Here is an 11,731-nt window from a genome sequence, read left to right on the forward strand (position 1 = left end):
TAGAATTATTTCACAAAGCAAAAAAAAAATATTGAATTAAAATCAATATTTAAGAAAAACCGAACATATAAAATGGAAATAAAATCTATTATATTTATATTACTAATTTCTATTCAAAAAATATGAATGAAATATGAACGAAAACATTATTCTGGTTGATCCTGCCAGTAGTTATATGCTTGTCTCAAAGATTAAGCCATGCATGTCTAAGTACACACGAATTAAAAGTGAAACCGCAAAAGGCTCATTATATCAGTTATGGTTCCTTAGATCGTTAACAGTTACTTGGATAACTGTGGTAATTCTAGAGCTAATACATGCAATTAAAACATGAACCTTATGGGACATGTGCTTTTATTAGGCTAAAACCAAGCGATCGCAAGATCGTTATATTGGTTGAACTCTAGATAACATGCAGATCGTATGGTCTTGTACCGACGACAGATCTTTCAAATGTCTGCCCTATCAACTTTTGATGGTAGTATCTAGGACTACCATGGTTGCAACGGGTAACGGGGAATCAGGGTTCGATTCCGGAGAGGGAGCCTGAGAAACGGCTACCACATCTAAGGAAGGCAGCAGGCGCGTAAATTACCCACTCCCAGCTCGGGGAGGTAGTGACGAAAAATAACAATACAGGACTCATATCCGAGGCCCTGTAATTGGAATGAGTACACTTTAAATCCTTTAACAAGGACCAATTGGAGGGCAAGTCTGGTGCCAGCAGCCGCGGTAATTCCAGCTCCAATAGCGTATATTAAAGTTGTTGCGGTTAAAACGTTCGTAGTTGAACTTGTGCTTCATACGGGTAGTACAACTTACAATTGTGGTTAGTACTATACCTTTATGTATGTAAGCGTATTACCGGTGGAGTTCTTATATGTGTTTAAATACTTGTATTTTTTCATATGTTCCTCCTATTTAAAAACCTGCATTAGTGCTCTTAAACGAGTGTTATTGTGGGCCGGTACAATTACTTTGAACAAATTAGAGTGCTTAAAGCAGGCTTCAAATGCCTGAATATTCTGTGCATGGGATAATGAAATAAGACCTCTGTTCTGCTTTCATTGGTTTTCAGATCAAGAGGTAATGATTAATAGAAGCAGTTTGGGGGCATTAGTATTACGACGCGAGAGGTGAAATTCTTGGACCGTCGTAAGACTAACTTAAGCGAAAGCATTTGCCAAAGATGTTTTCATTAATCAAGAACGAAAGTTAGAGGTTCGAAGGCGATCAGATACCGCCCTAGTTCTAACCATAAACGATGCCAGCTAGCAATTGGGTGTAGCTACTTTTATGGCTCTCTCAGTCGCTTCCCGGGAAACCAAAGCTTTTGGGCTCCGGGGGAAGTATGGTTGCAAAGCTGAAACTTAAAGGAATTGACGGAAGGGCACCACCAGGAGTGGAGCCTGCGGCTTAATTTGACTCAACACGGGAAAACTTACCAGGTCCGAACATAAGTGTGTAAGACAGATTGATAGCTCTTTCTCGAATCTATGGGTGGTGGTGCATGGCCGTTCTTAGTTCGTGGAGTGATTTGTCTGGTTAATTCCGATAACGAACGAGACTCAAATATATTAAATAGATATCTTCAGGATTATGGTGTTGAAGCTTATATAGCCTTCATTCATGGTGGCAGTAAAATGTTTATTGTGTTTGAATGTGTTTATATAAGTGGAGCCGTACCTGTTGGTTTGTCCCATTATAAGGACACTAGCTTCTTAAATGGACAAATTGCGTCTAGCAATAATGAGATTGAGCAATAACAGGTCTGTGATGCCCTTAGATGTCCTGGGCTGCACGCGCGCTACAATGAAAGTATCAACGTGTATTTCCTAGACCGAGAGGTCCGGGTAAACCGCTGAACCACTTTCATGCTTGGGATTGTGAACTGAAACTGTTCACATGAACTTGGAATTCCCAGTAAGTGTGAGTCATTAACTCGCATTGATTACGTCCCTGCCCTTTGTACACACCGCCCGTCGCTACTACCGATTGAATTATTTAGTGAGGTCTCCGGACGTGATCACTGTGACGCCTTGTGTGTTACGGTTGTTTCGCAAAAGTTGACCGAACTTGATTATTTAGAGGAAGTAAAAGTCGTAACAAGGTTTCCGTAGGTGAACCTGCGGAAGGATCATTATTGTATAATATCCTTACCGTTAATAAAAAAATTTGTTAATACAAATTTAATACAAATTACCAATATATATATATATATACATAATAATTATAATAATAATTATACCAAAAATATGATCTTAAAAGTAAAAGATCAAATAAATTTCGAACAAGCAAATCGAAATATTGTAATAATATAATATTATTACAAATAAATTAAATAGAAACAAACATAAAATTCGAACAAGCAAATCGAATTATTAATATAATAAAATATATTTTATATATTTATTATAAACTTTTGTGTGTATATGGACCATAATATACACGCGTTGCGAGATGTATTGGCCAACTAATTTGATGATGATCATACATTGGATAATGCAACAACCTAAAATATACAATGTTGTACCTGGTTTCAGGTTAATGTTTTATATAAAATTATCAATATATATTAACAAACAAATGCCATTACAAATAATACTTTGATATATATTGTTTATATAAAACTAAGACATTTCGCAGCATTTATTTTAGGTATATAAATACATTTATTGAAGGAATTGATATATGCCAGTAAAATGGTGTATTTTTAATTTCTTTCAATAAAAACATATTTGACCAAATTTAAAACCAATATTATAAAACTCTAAGCGGTGGATCACTCGGCTCATGGGTCGATGAAGAACGCAGCAAACTGTGCGTCATCGTGTGAACTGCAGGACACATGAACATCGACATTTTGAACGCATATCGCAGTCCATGCTGTTATGTACTTTAATTAATTTTATAGTGCTGCTTGGACTACATATGGTTGAGGGTTGTAAGACTATGCTAATTAAGTTGTTTATACAAATTTTATAATAAAATTTTATAAGCATATGGTATATTATTGGATAAAAATAATTTAATTATTTTATTCATAATATTAACAAATATATGAAAAACATTATCTCACAATAGTAATTAAACTTTGAGAAAAACGAAGAGGAATATTTTCTTTTTCAATCAAATAATACTGAGAAATGTCTAGCATAAAATATTATCTAGAATTGTCTCTTATTAATGATTTGAAATATGAAAAACGTTGACAATATTATTATTCTTCGTTAATTCGTTACAAATAAATGCCATTAATATATATATACGTCAGCTTTAAACGAATTTAATAAAATGTTTTATCATTATATATAAAGAATTAATTGCAAATAAAAGTTATATACAACCTCAACTCATATGGGACTACCCCCTGAATTTAAGCATATTAATTAGGGGAGGAAAAGAAACTAACAAGGATTTTCTTAGTAGCGGCGAGCGAAAAGAAATCAGTTCAGCACTAAGTCACTTTGTCTATATGGCAAATGTGAGATGCAGTGTATGGAGCGTCAATATTCTAGTATGAGAAATTAACGATTTAAGTCCTTCTTAAATGAGGCCATTTACCCATAGAGGGTGCCAGGCCCGTATAACGTTAATGATTACTAGATGATGTTTCCAAAGAGTCGTGTTGCTTGATAGTGCAGCACTAAGTGGGTGGTAAACTCCATCTAAAACTAAATATAACCATGAGACCGATAGTAAACAAGTACCGTGAGGGAAAGTTGAAAAGAACTCTGAATAGAGAGTTAAACAGTACGTGAAACTGCTTAGAGGTTAAGCCCGATGAACCTGAATATCCGTTATGGAAAATTCATCATTAAAATTGTAATATTTAAACAATATTATGATAATAGTGTGCATTTTTTCCATATAAGGACATTGTAATCTATTAGCATACCAAATTTATCATAAAATATAACTTATAGTTTATTCAAATTAAATTGCTTGCATTTTAACACAGAATAAATGTTATTAATTTGATAAAGTGCTGATAGATTTATATGAATACAGTGCGTTAATTTTTCGGAATTATATAATGGCATGATTATCATTGATTTTTGTGTTTATTATATGCACTTGTAGGATTAACAATGCGAAAGATTCAGGATACCTTCGGGACCCGTCTTGAAACACGGACCAAGGAGTCTAACATATGTGCAAGTTATTGGGATATAAACCTAATAGCGTAATTAACTTGACTAATAATGGGATTAGTTTTTTAACTATTTATAGCTAATTAACACAATCCCGGGGCGTTCTATATAGTTATGTATAATGATATTTATATTATTTATGCCTCTAACTGGAACGTACCTTGAGCATATATGCTGTGACCCGAAAGATGGTGAACTATACTTGATCAGGTTGAAGTCAGGGGAAACCCTGATGGAAGACCGAAACAGTTCTGACGTGCAAATCGATTGTCAGAATTGAGTATAGGGGCGAAAGACCAATCGAACCATCTAGTAGCTGGTTCCTTCCGAAGTTTCCCTCAGGATAGCTGGTGCATTTTAATATTATATAAAATAATCTTATCTGGTAAAGCGAATGATTAGAGGCCTTAGGGTCGAAACGATCTTAACCTATTCTCAAACTTTAAATGGGTAAGAACCTTAACTTTCTTGATATGAAGTTTAAGGTTATGATATAATGTGCCCAGTGGGCCACTTTTGGTAAGCAGAACTGGCGCTGTGGGATGAACCAAACGTAATGTTACGGTGCCCAAATTAACAACTCATGCAGATACCATGAAAGGCGTTGGTTGCTTAAAACAGCAGGACGGTGATCATGGAAGTCGAAATCCGCTAAGGAGTGTGTAACAACTCACCTGCCGAAGCAACTAGCCCTTAAAATGGATGGCGCTTAAGTTGTATACCTATACATTACCGCTAAAGTAGATGATTTATATTACTTGTGATATAAATTTTGAAACTTTAGTGAGTAGGAAGGTACAATGGTATGCGTAGAAGTGTTTGGCGTAAGCCTGCATGGAGCTGCCATTGGTACAGATCTTGGTGGTAGTAGCAAATAATCGAATGAGACCTTGGAGGACTGAAGTGGAGAAGGGTTTCGTGTGAACAGTGGTTGATCACGAGTTAGTCGGTCCTAAGTTCAAGGCGAAAGCCGAAAATTTTCAAGTAAAACCAAAAACGCAATATATACAAATCAAGCTAATATAATATACTTGAATAATTTTGAACGAAAGGGAATACGGTTCCAATTCCGTAACCTGTTGAGTATCCGTTTGTTATTAAATATGGGCCTCGTGCTCATCCTGGCAACAGGAACGACCATAAAGAAGCCGTCGAGAGATATCGGAAGAGTTTTCTTTTCTGTTTTATAGCCGTACTACCATGGAAGTCTTTCGCAGAGAGATATGGTAGATGGGCTAGAAGAGCATGACATATACTGTTGTGTCGATATTTTCTCCTCGGACCTTGAAAATTTATGGTGGGGACACGCAAACTTCTCAACAGGCCGTACCAATATCCGCAGCTGGTCTCCAAGGTGAAGAGTCTCTAGTCGATAGAATAATGTAGGTAAGGGAAGTCGGCAAATTAGATCCGTAACTTCGGGATAAGGATTGGCTCTGAAGATTGAGATAGTCGGGCTTGATTGGGAAACAATAACATGGTTTATGTGCTCGTTCTGGGTAAATAGAGTTTCTAGCATTTATGTTAGTTACTTGTTCCCCGGATAGTTAGTTACGTAGCCAATTGTGGAACTTTCTTGCTAAAATTTTTAAGAATACTAATTGGGTCAAACCAATTAGTTCTTATTAATTATAACGATTATCAATTAACAATCAATTCAGAACTGGCACGGACTTGGGGAATCCGACTGTCTAATTAAAACAAAGCATTGTGATGGCCCTAGCGGGTGTTGACACAATGTGATTTCTGCCCAGTGCTCTGAATGTCAAAGTGAAGAAATTCAAGTAAGCGCGGGTCAACGGCGGGAGTAACTATGACTCTCTTAAGGTAGCCAAATGCCTCGTCATCTAATTAGTGACGCGCATGAATGGATTAACGAGATTCCTACTGTCCCTATCTACTATCTAGCGAAACCACAGCCAAGGGAACGGGCTTGGAATAATTAGCGGGGAAAGAAGACCCTTTTGAGCTTGACTCTAATCTGGCAGTGTAAGGAGACATAAGAGGTGTAGAATAAGTGGGAGATATTAGACTTCGGTTTGGTATCGTCAATGAAATACCACTACTCTTATTGTTTCCTTACTTACTTGATTAAATGGAACGTGTATCATTTCCTAGCCATTATACGGATATATTTATTATATCTTATGGTATTGGGTTTTGATGCAAGCTTCTTGATCAAAGTATCACGAGTTTGTTATATAATCGCAAACAAATTCTTTAATAAAACGGTGCATTTATGTATTTTTGATTTGAAAATTTGGTATAACTCCAATTACTCAGGTATGATCCAATTCAAGGACATTGCCAGGTAGGGAGTTTGACTGGGGCGGTACATCTCTCAAATAATAACGGAGGTGTCCCAAGGCCAGCTCAGTGCGGACAGAAACCACACATAGAGCAAAAGGGCAAATGCTGACTTGATCTCGGTGTTCAGTACACACAGGGACAGCAAAAGCTCGGCCTATCGATCCTTTTGGTTTAAAGAGTTTTTAACAAGAGGTGTCAGAAAAGTTACCATAGGGATAACTGGCTTGTGGCGGCCAAGCGTTCATAGCGACGTCGCTTTTTGATCCTTCGATGTCGGCTCTTCCTATCATTGTGAAGCAAAATTCACCAAGCGTTGGATTGTTCACCCATGCAAGGGAACGTGAGCTGGGTTTAGACCGTCGTGAGACAGGTTAGTTTTACCCTACTAATGACAAAACGTTGTTGCGACAGCATTCCTGCGTAGTACGAGAGGAACCGCAGGTACGGACCAATGGCACAATACTTGTTCGAGCGAACAGTGGTATGACGCTACGTCCGTTGGATTATGCCTGAACGCCTCTAAGGTCGTATCCGTGCTGGACTGCAATGATAAATAAGGGGCAATTTGCATTGTATGGCTTCTAAACCATTTAAAGTTTATAATTTACTTTATAAACGACAATGGATGTGATGCCAATGTAATTTGTAACATAGTAAATTGGGAGGATCTTCGATCACCTGATGCCGCGCTAGTTACATATAAAAGCATTATTTAATACAATGACAAAGCCTAGAATCAATTGTAAACGACTTTTGTAACAGGCAAGGTGTTGTAAGTGGTTGAGCAGCTGCCATACTGCGATCCACTGAAGCTTATCCTTTGCTTGATGATTCGATAATAAACATAAATTTAATTGTGTTTATTTTGTTTGGCTTTTTTAAGTCAGAATATATATATATATATATAAAATATATATATATAAAATAATAATTATATTTAAATAAATTTTATTTAAATATATTTAACAATGGTAGCCATATGTATCGTCATCCTATTAGTGACGCGTATAAAAATATTCTAAGTCCGAACATGCAAATAAGAGACATATGCAAGTATATGTACTTCTTAAGGTAGCCAACTGAATCGTCATCCTATTAGTGACGTGTATACAAATATTCTAAGTCCGAACATACAAGTAAGAGACATATGCAAGTATATGTATGTACCTCTTAAGGTAGCCAACTGAATCGTCATCCTATTAGTGACGCGTATACAAATATTCTAAGTCCGAACATGCAAATAAGAGACATATGCAAGTATATGTACCTCTTAAGGTAGCCAACTGAATCGTCATCCTATTAGTGACGCGTATAAAAATATTCTAAGTCCGAACATGCAAATAAGAGACATATGCAAGTATATGTACCTCTTAAGGTAGCCAACTGAATCGTCATCCTATTAGTGACGTGTATAAAAATATTCTAAGTCCGAACATACAAGTAAGAGACATATGCAAGTATATGTACCTCTTAAGGTAGCCAACTGAATCGTCATCCTATTAGTGACGTGTATAAAAATATTCTAAGTCCGAACATGCAAGTAAGAGACATATGCAAGTCAATGTTCCTCTTAAAATAGATGATTGAATCGTCATCCTATTAGTGACGTGTATAAAAATATTCCAAGTCCAAACATGAGTTATATGGATATGAAAATAATATTAAGTTCTAGTATGGATATGAAAAAAATGAGTTATATGGATATGGGAAAAATAACAAGTTCTAGTATGGATATGAAAAAAATGAGTTATGTGGATATGGGAAAAATAATAATTTCTAGTATGGATATGAAAAAAAAATGAGTTATATGGATATGGAAAAGAATACAGAGTTCTAGTATGGATATGGAAAAATGAGTTATATGAATATGGGAAAAATGATAAGTTCTAGTATGGATATGAAAAAATATTGAGTTATATGGATATTAAAGAAATAATAAGTTCTAGTATGGATATGGAATAAAATGAGTTATATAGATATGGCAAAAAATTTAATGTTCTAGTATGGATATGAAAAAAATTAGTTATATGAATATGGGAAAATTTATAAGTTCTAGTATGGATATGGGAAAAATAATAAGTTCTAGTATGGATATAAAAAAATATTGAGTTATATGGATATTAAAGAAATAATAAGTTCTAGTATGGATATGGAAAAAAATTAGTTATATTGATATGCTAAATAATGAGTTATATGCATATGGGAAAAATACTAAGTTGTAGTATGGATATGGGAAGAATACTGAGTTCTAGTATGGATATGGGAAAAATAATCAGTTCTAGTATGGATATGAAAAAATATTGAGTTTTATGGATATTGAAGAGATAATAAGCTCTAGTATGGATATGGAAAAAATTAATTATATTGTAATAGTAAATAATAAGTTATATGGATATAGGAAGAAAATTAGGTTCTAGTATGGATATGAAAAAAATTAGTTCTATGGATATGGGAAAAATAAAAAGTTCTGGTATGGATATGGAAAAATATTAAGTTATATGGATATTTAAGAAATAATAAGTTCTAGTATGGATATGGAATAAAATGAGTTGTAGAGATATGGCAAAAATATAATGTTCTAGTATGGATATGAAAAAAATTAGTTATATGAATATGGGAAAATTTATAAGTTCTAGTATGGATATGGGAAAAAGAATAAGTTCTAGTATGGATATGAAAAAATATTGAGTTATATGAATATTAAAGAAATAATAAGTTCTAGTATGAATATGGAAAAATATTATTTATATTGATATGGTAAATAATGATTTATATGGATATGGGATAAATACTAAATTCTAGTGTGGATATGGATAATTATATAGATATAGAACAAAAAATAAGTTATATGGATATGGTGGCATCAGTACGAAATATGCCCAATTTACATACACCGGAGCCGCAGTACGATAAATACCCAATATTTAGACGTCGTGGCCAAAAACATATATAGGGAGGCAGTGCTCGCCGACCGGCCGTATTGTTCAAAATTTATGTTTATCATATTATTTTGGCAATGCTATATATAAATGATATCTTATACATATAATTCAATTATAGCGATATGGAAATACCATATTATATGTATAAAGAAAAAAAATGTATAATAAAATATACATTGACATACAAATATGGCTAGTTGTATGGATATGCCGTATTCATTATATGGATACGGCATATAGATTATATAAATATGACCAAAAAATATTTTATATTGATATGGCAAATAAAGAAATTACTTGAATATGGAAATAAAAGAAGTTATATTGATATGGAAGAAAATAATGAGTCATATAGATATGTTGGCATCAGTACGAAATATGCCCAAATTACCAACACCGGGGCCGCAGTACGAAAAATACCCAATATTTAGACGTCGTGGCCAAAAACATATATAGGGAGGCAGTGCTCGCCGACCGGCCGTATTGTTCAAAATTTATGTTTATCATATTATTTTGGCAATGCTATATATAAATGATATCTTATACATATAATTCAATTATAGCGATATGGAAATACCATATTATATGTATAAAGAAAATAAATGTATAATAAAATATACATTGACATACAAATATGGCTAGTTGTATGGATATGCCGTATTCATTATATGGATACGGCATATAGATTATATAAATATGACCAAAAAATATTTTATATTGATATGGCAAATAAAGAAATTACTTGAATATGGAAATAAAAGAAGTTATATTGATATGGAAGAAAATAATGAGTCATATAGATATGTTGGCATCAGTACGAAATATGCCCAATTTACATACACCGGGGCCGCAGTACGAAAAATACCCAATATTTAGACGTCGTGGCCAAAAACATATATAGGGAGGCAGTGCTCGCCGACCGGCCGTATTGTTCAAAATTTATGTTTATCATATTATTTTGGCAATGCTATATATAAATGATATCTTATACATATAATTCAATTATAGCGATATGGAAATACCATATTATATGTATAAAGAAAAAAAATGTATAATAAAATATACATTGACATACAAATATGGCTAGTTGTATGGATATGCCGTATTCATTATATGGATACGGCATATAGATTATATAAATATGACCAAAAAATATTTTATATTGATATGGCAAATAAAGAAATTACTTGAATATGGAAATAAAAGAAGTTATATTGATATGGAAGAAAATAATGAGTCATATAGATATGTTGGCATCAGTACGAAATATGCCCAATTTACATACACCGGGGCCGCAGTACGAAAAATACCCAATATTTAGACGTCGTGGCCAAAAACATATATAGGGAGGCAGTGCTCGCCGACCGGCCGTATTGTTCAAAATTTATGTTTATCATATTATTTTGGCAATGCTATATATAAATGATATCTTATACATATAATTCAATTATAGCGATATGGAAATACCATATTATATGTATAAAGAAAAAAAATGTATAATAAAATATACATTGACATACAAATATGGCTAGTTGTATGGATATGCCGTATTCATTATATGGATACGGCATATAGATTATATAAATATGACCAAAAAATATTTTATATTGATATGGCAAATAAAGAAATTACTTGAATATGGAAATAAAAGAAGTTATATTGATATGGAAGAAAATAATGAGTCATATAGATATGTTGGCATCAGTACGAAATATGCCCAATTTACATACACCGGGGCCGCAGTACGAAAAATACCCAATATTTAGACGTCGTGGCCAAAAACATATATAGGGAGGCAGTGCTCGCCGACCGGCCGTATTGTTCAAAATTTATGTTTATCATATTATTTTGGCAATGCTATATATAAATGATATCTTATACATATAATTCAATTATAGCGATATGGAAATACCATATTATATGTATAAAGAAAAAAAATGTATAATAAAATATACATTGACATACAAATATGGCTAGTTGTATGGATATGCCGTATTCATTATATGGATACGGCATATAGATTATATAAATATGACCAAAAAATATTTTATATTGATATGGCAAATAAAGAAATTACTTGAATATGGAAATAAAAGAAGTTATATTGATATGGAAGAAAATAATGAGTCATATAGATATGTTGGCATCAGTACGAAATATGCCCAATTTACATACACCGGGGCCGCAGTACGAAAAATACCCAATATTTAGACGTCGTGGCCAAAAACATATATAGGGAGGCAGTGCTCGCCGACCGGCCGTATTGTTCAAAATTTATGTTTATCATATTATTTTGGCAATGCTATATATAAATGATATCTTATA

General features: G+C 33.7%; 3 non-coding genes across 3 annotated transcripts; all 3 read left to right on the plus strand.

Moving 5' to 3' along the window:
* The first annotated feature begins 148 nt into the window (after positions 1-148).
* Positions 149-2,143, plus strand: LOC138914299 (small subunit ribosomal RNA). The gene has a single exon (XR_011420157.1). It is a non-coding gene; the product is annotated as a small subunit ribosomal RNA (ribosomal RNA).
* A 623-nt stretch (positions 2,144-2,766) lies between these two features.
* On the plus strand, positions 2,767-2,945 carry LOC138914306 (5.8S ribosomal RNA). The gene has a single exon (XR_011420164.1). It is a non-coding gene; the product is annotated as a 5.8S ribosomal RNA (ribosomal RNA).
* A 398-nt stretch (positions 2,946-3,343) lies between these two features.
* Positions 3,344-7,300, plus strand: LOC138914303 (large subunit ribosomal RNA). The gene has a single exon (XR_011420161.1). It is a non-coding gene; the product is annotated as a large subunit ribosomal RNA (ribosomal RNA).
* Positions 7,301-11,731: the final 4,431 nt, after the last annotated feature.

Source organism: Drosophila takahashii, unplaced genomic scaffold, assembly GCF_030179915.1.
Source record: "Drosophila takahashii strain IR98-3 E-12201 unplaced genomic scaffold, DtakHiC1v2 scaffold_178, whole genome shotgun sequence".
Classification (NCBI taxonomy): Eukaryota; Metazoa; Arthropoda; class Insecta; order Diptera; family Drosophilidae; genus Drosophila; species Drosophila takahashii.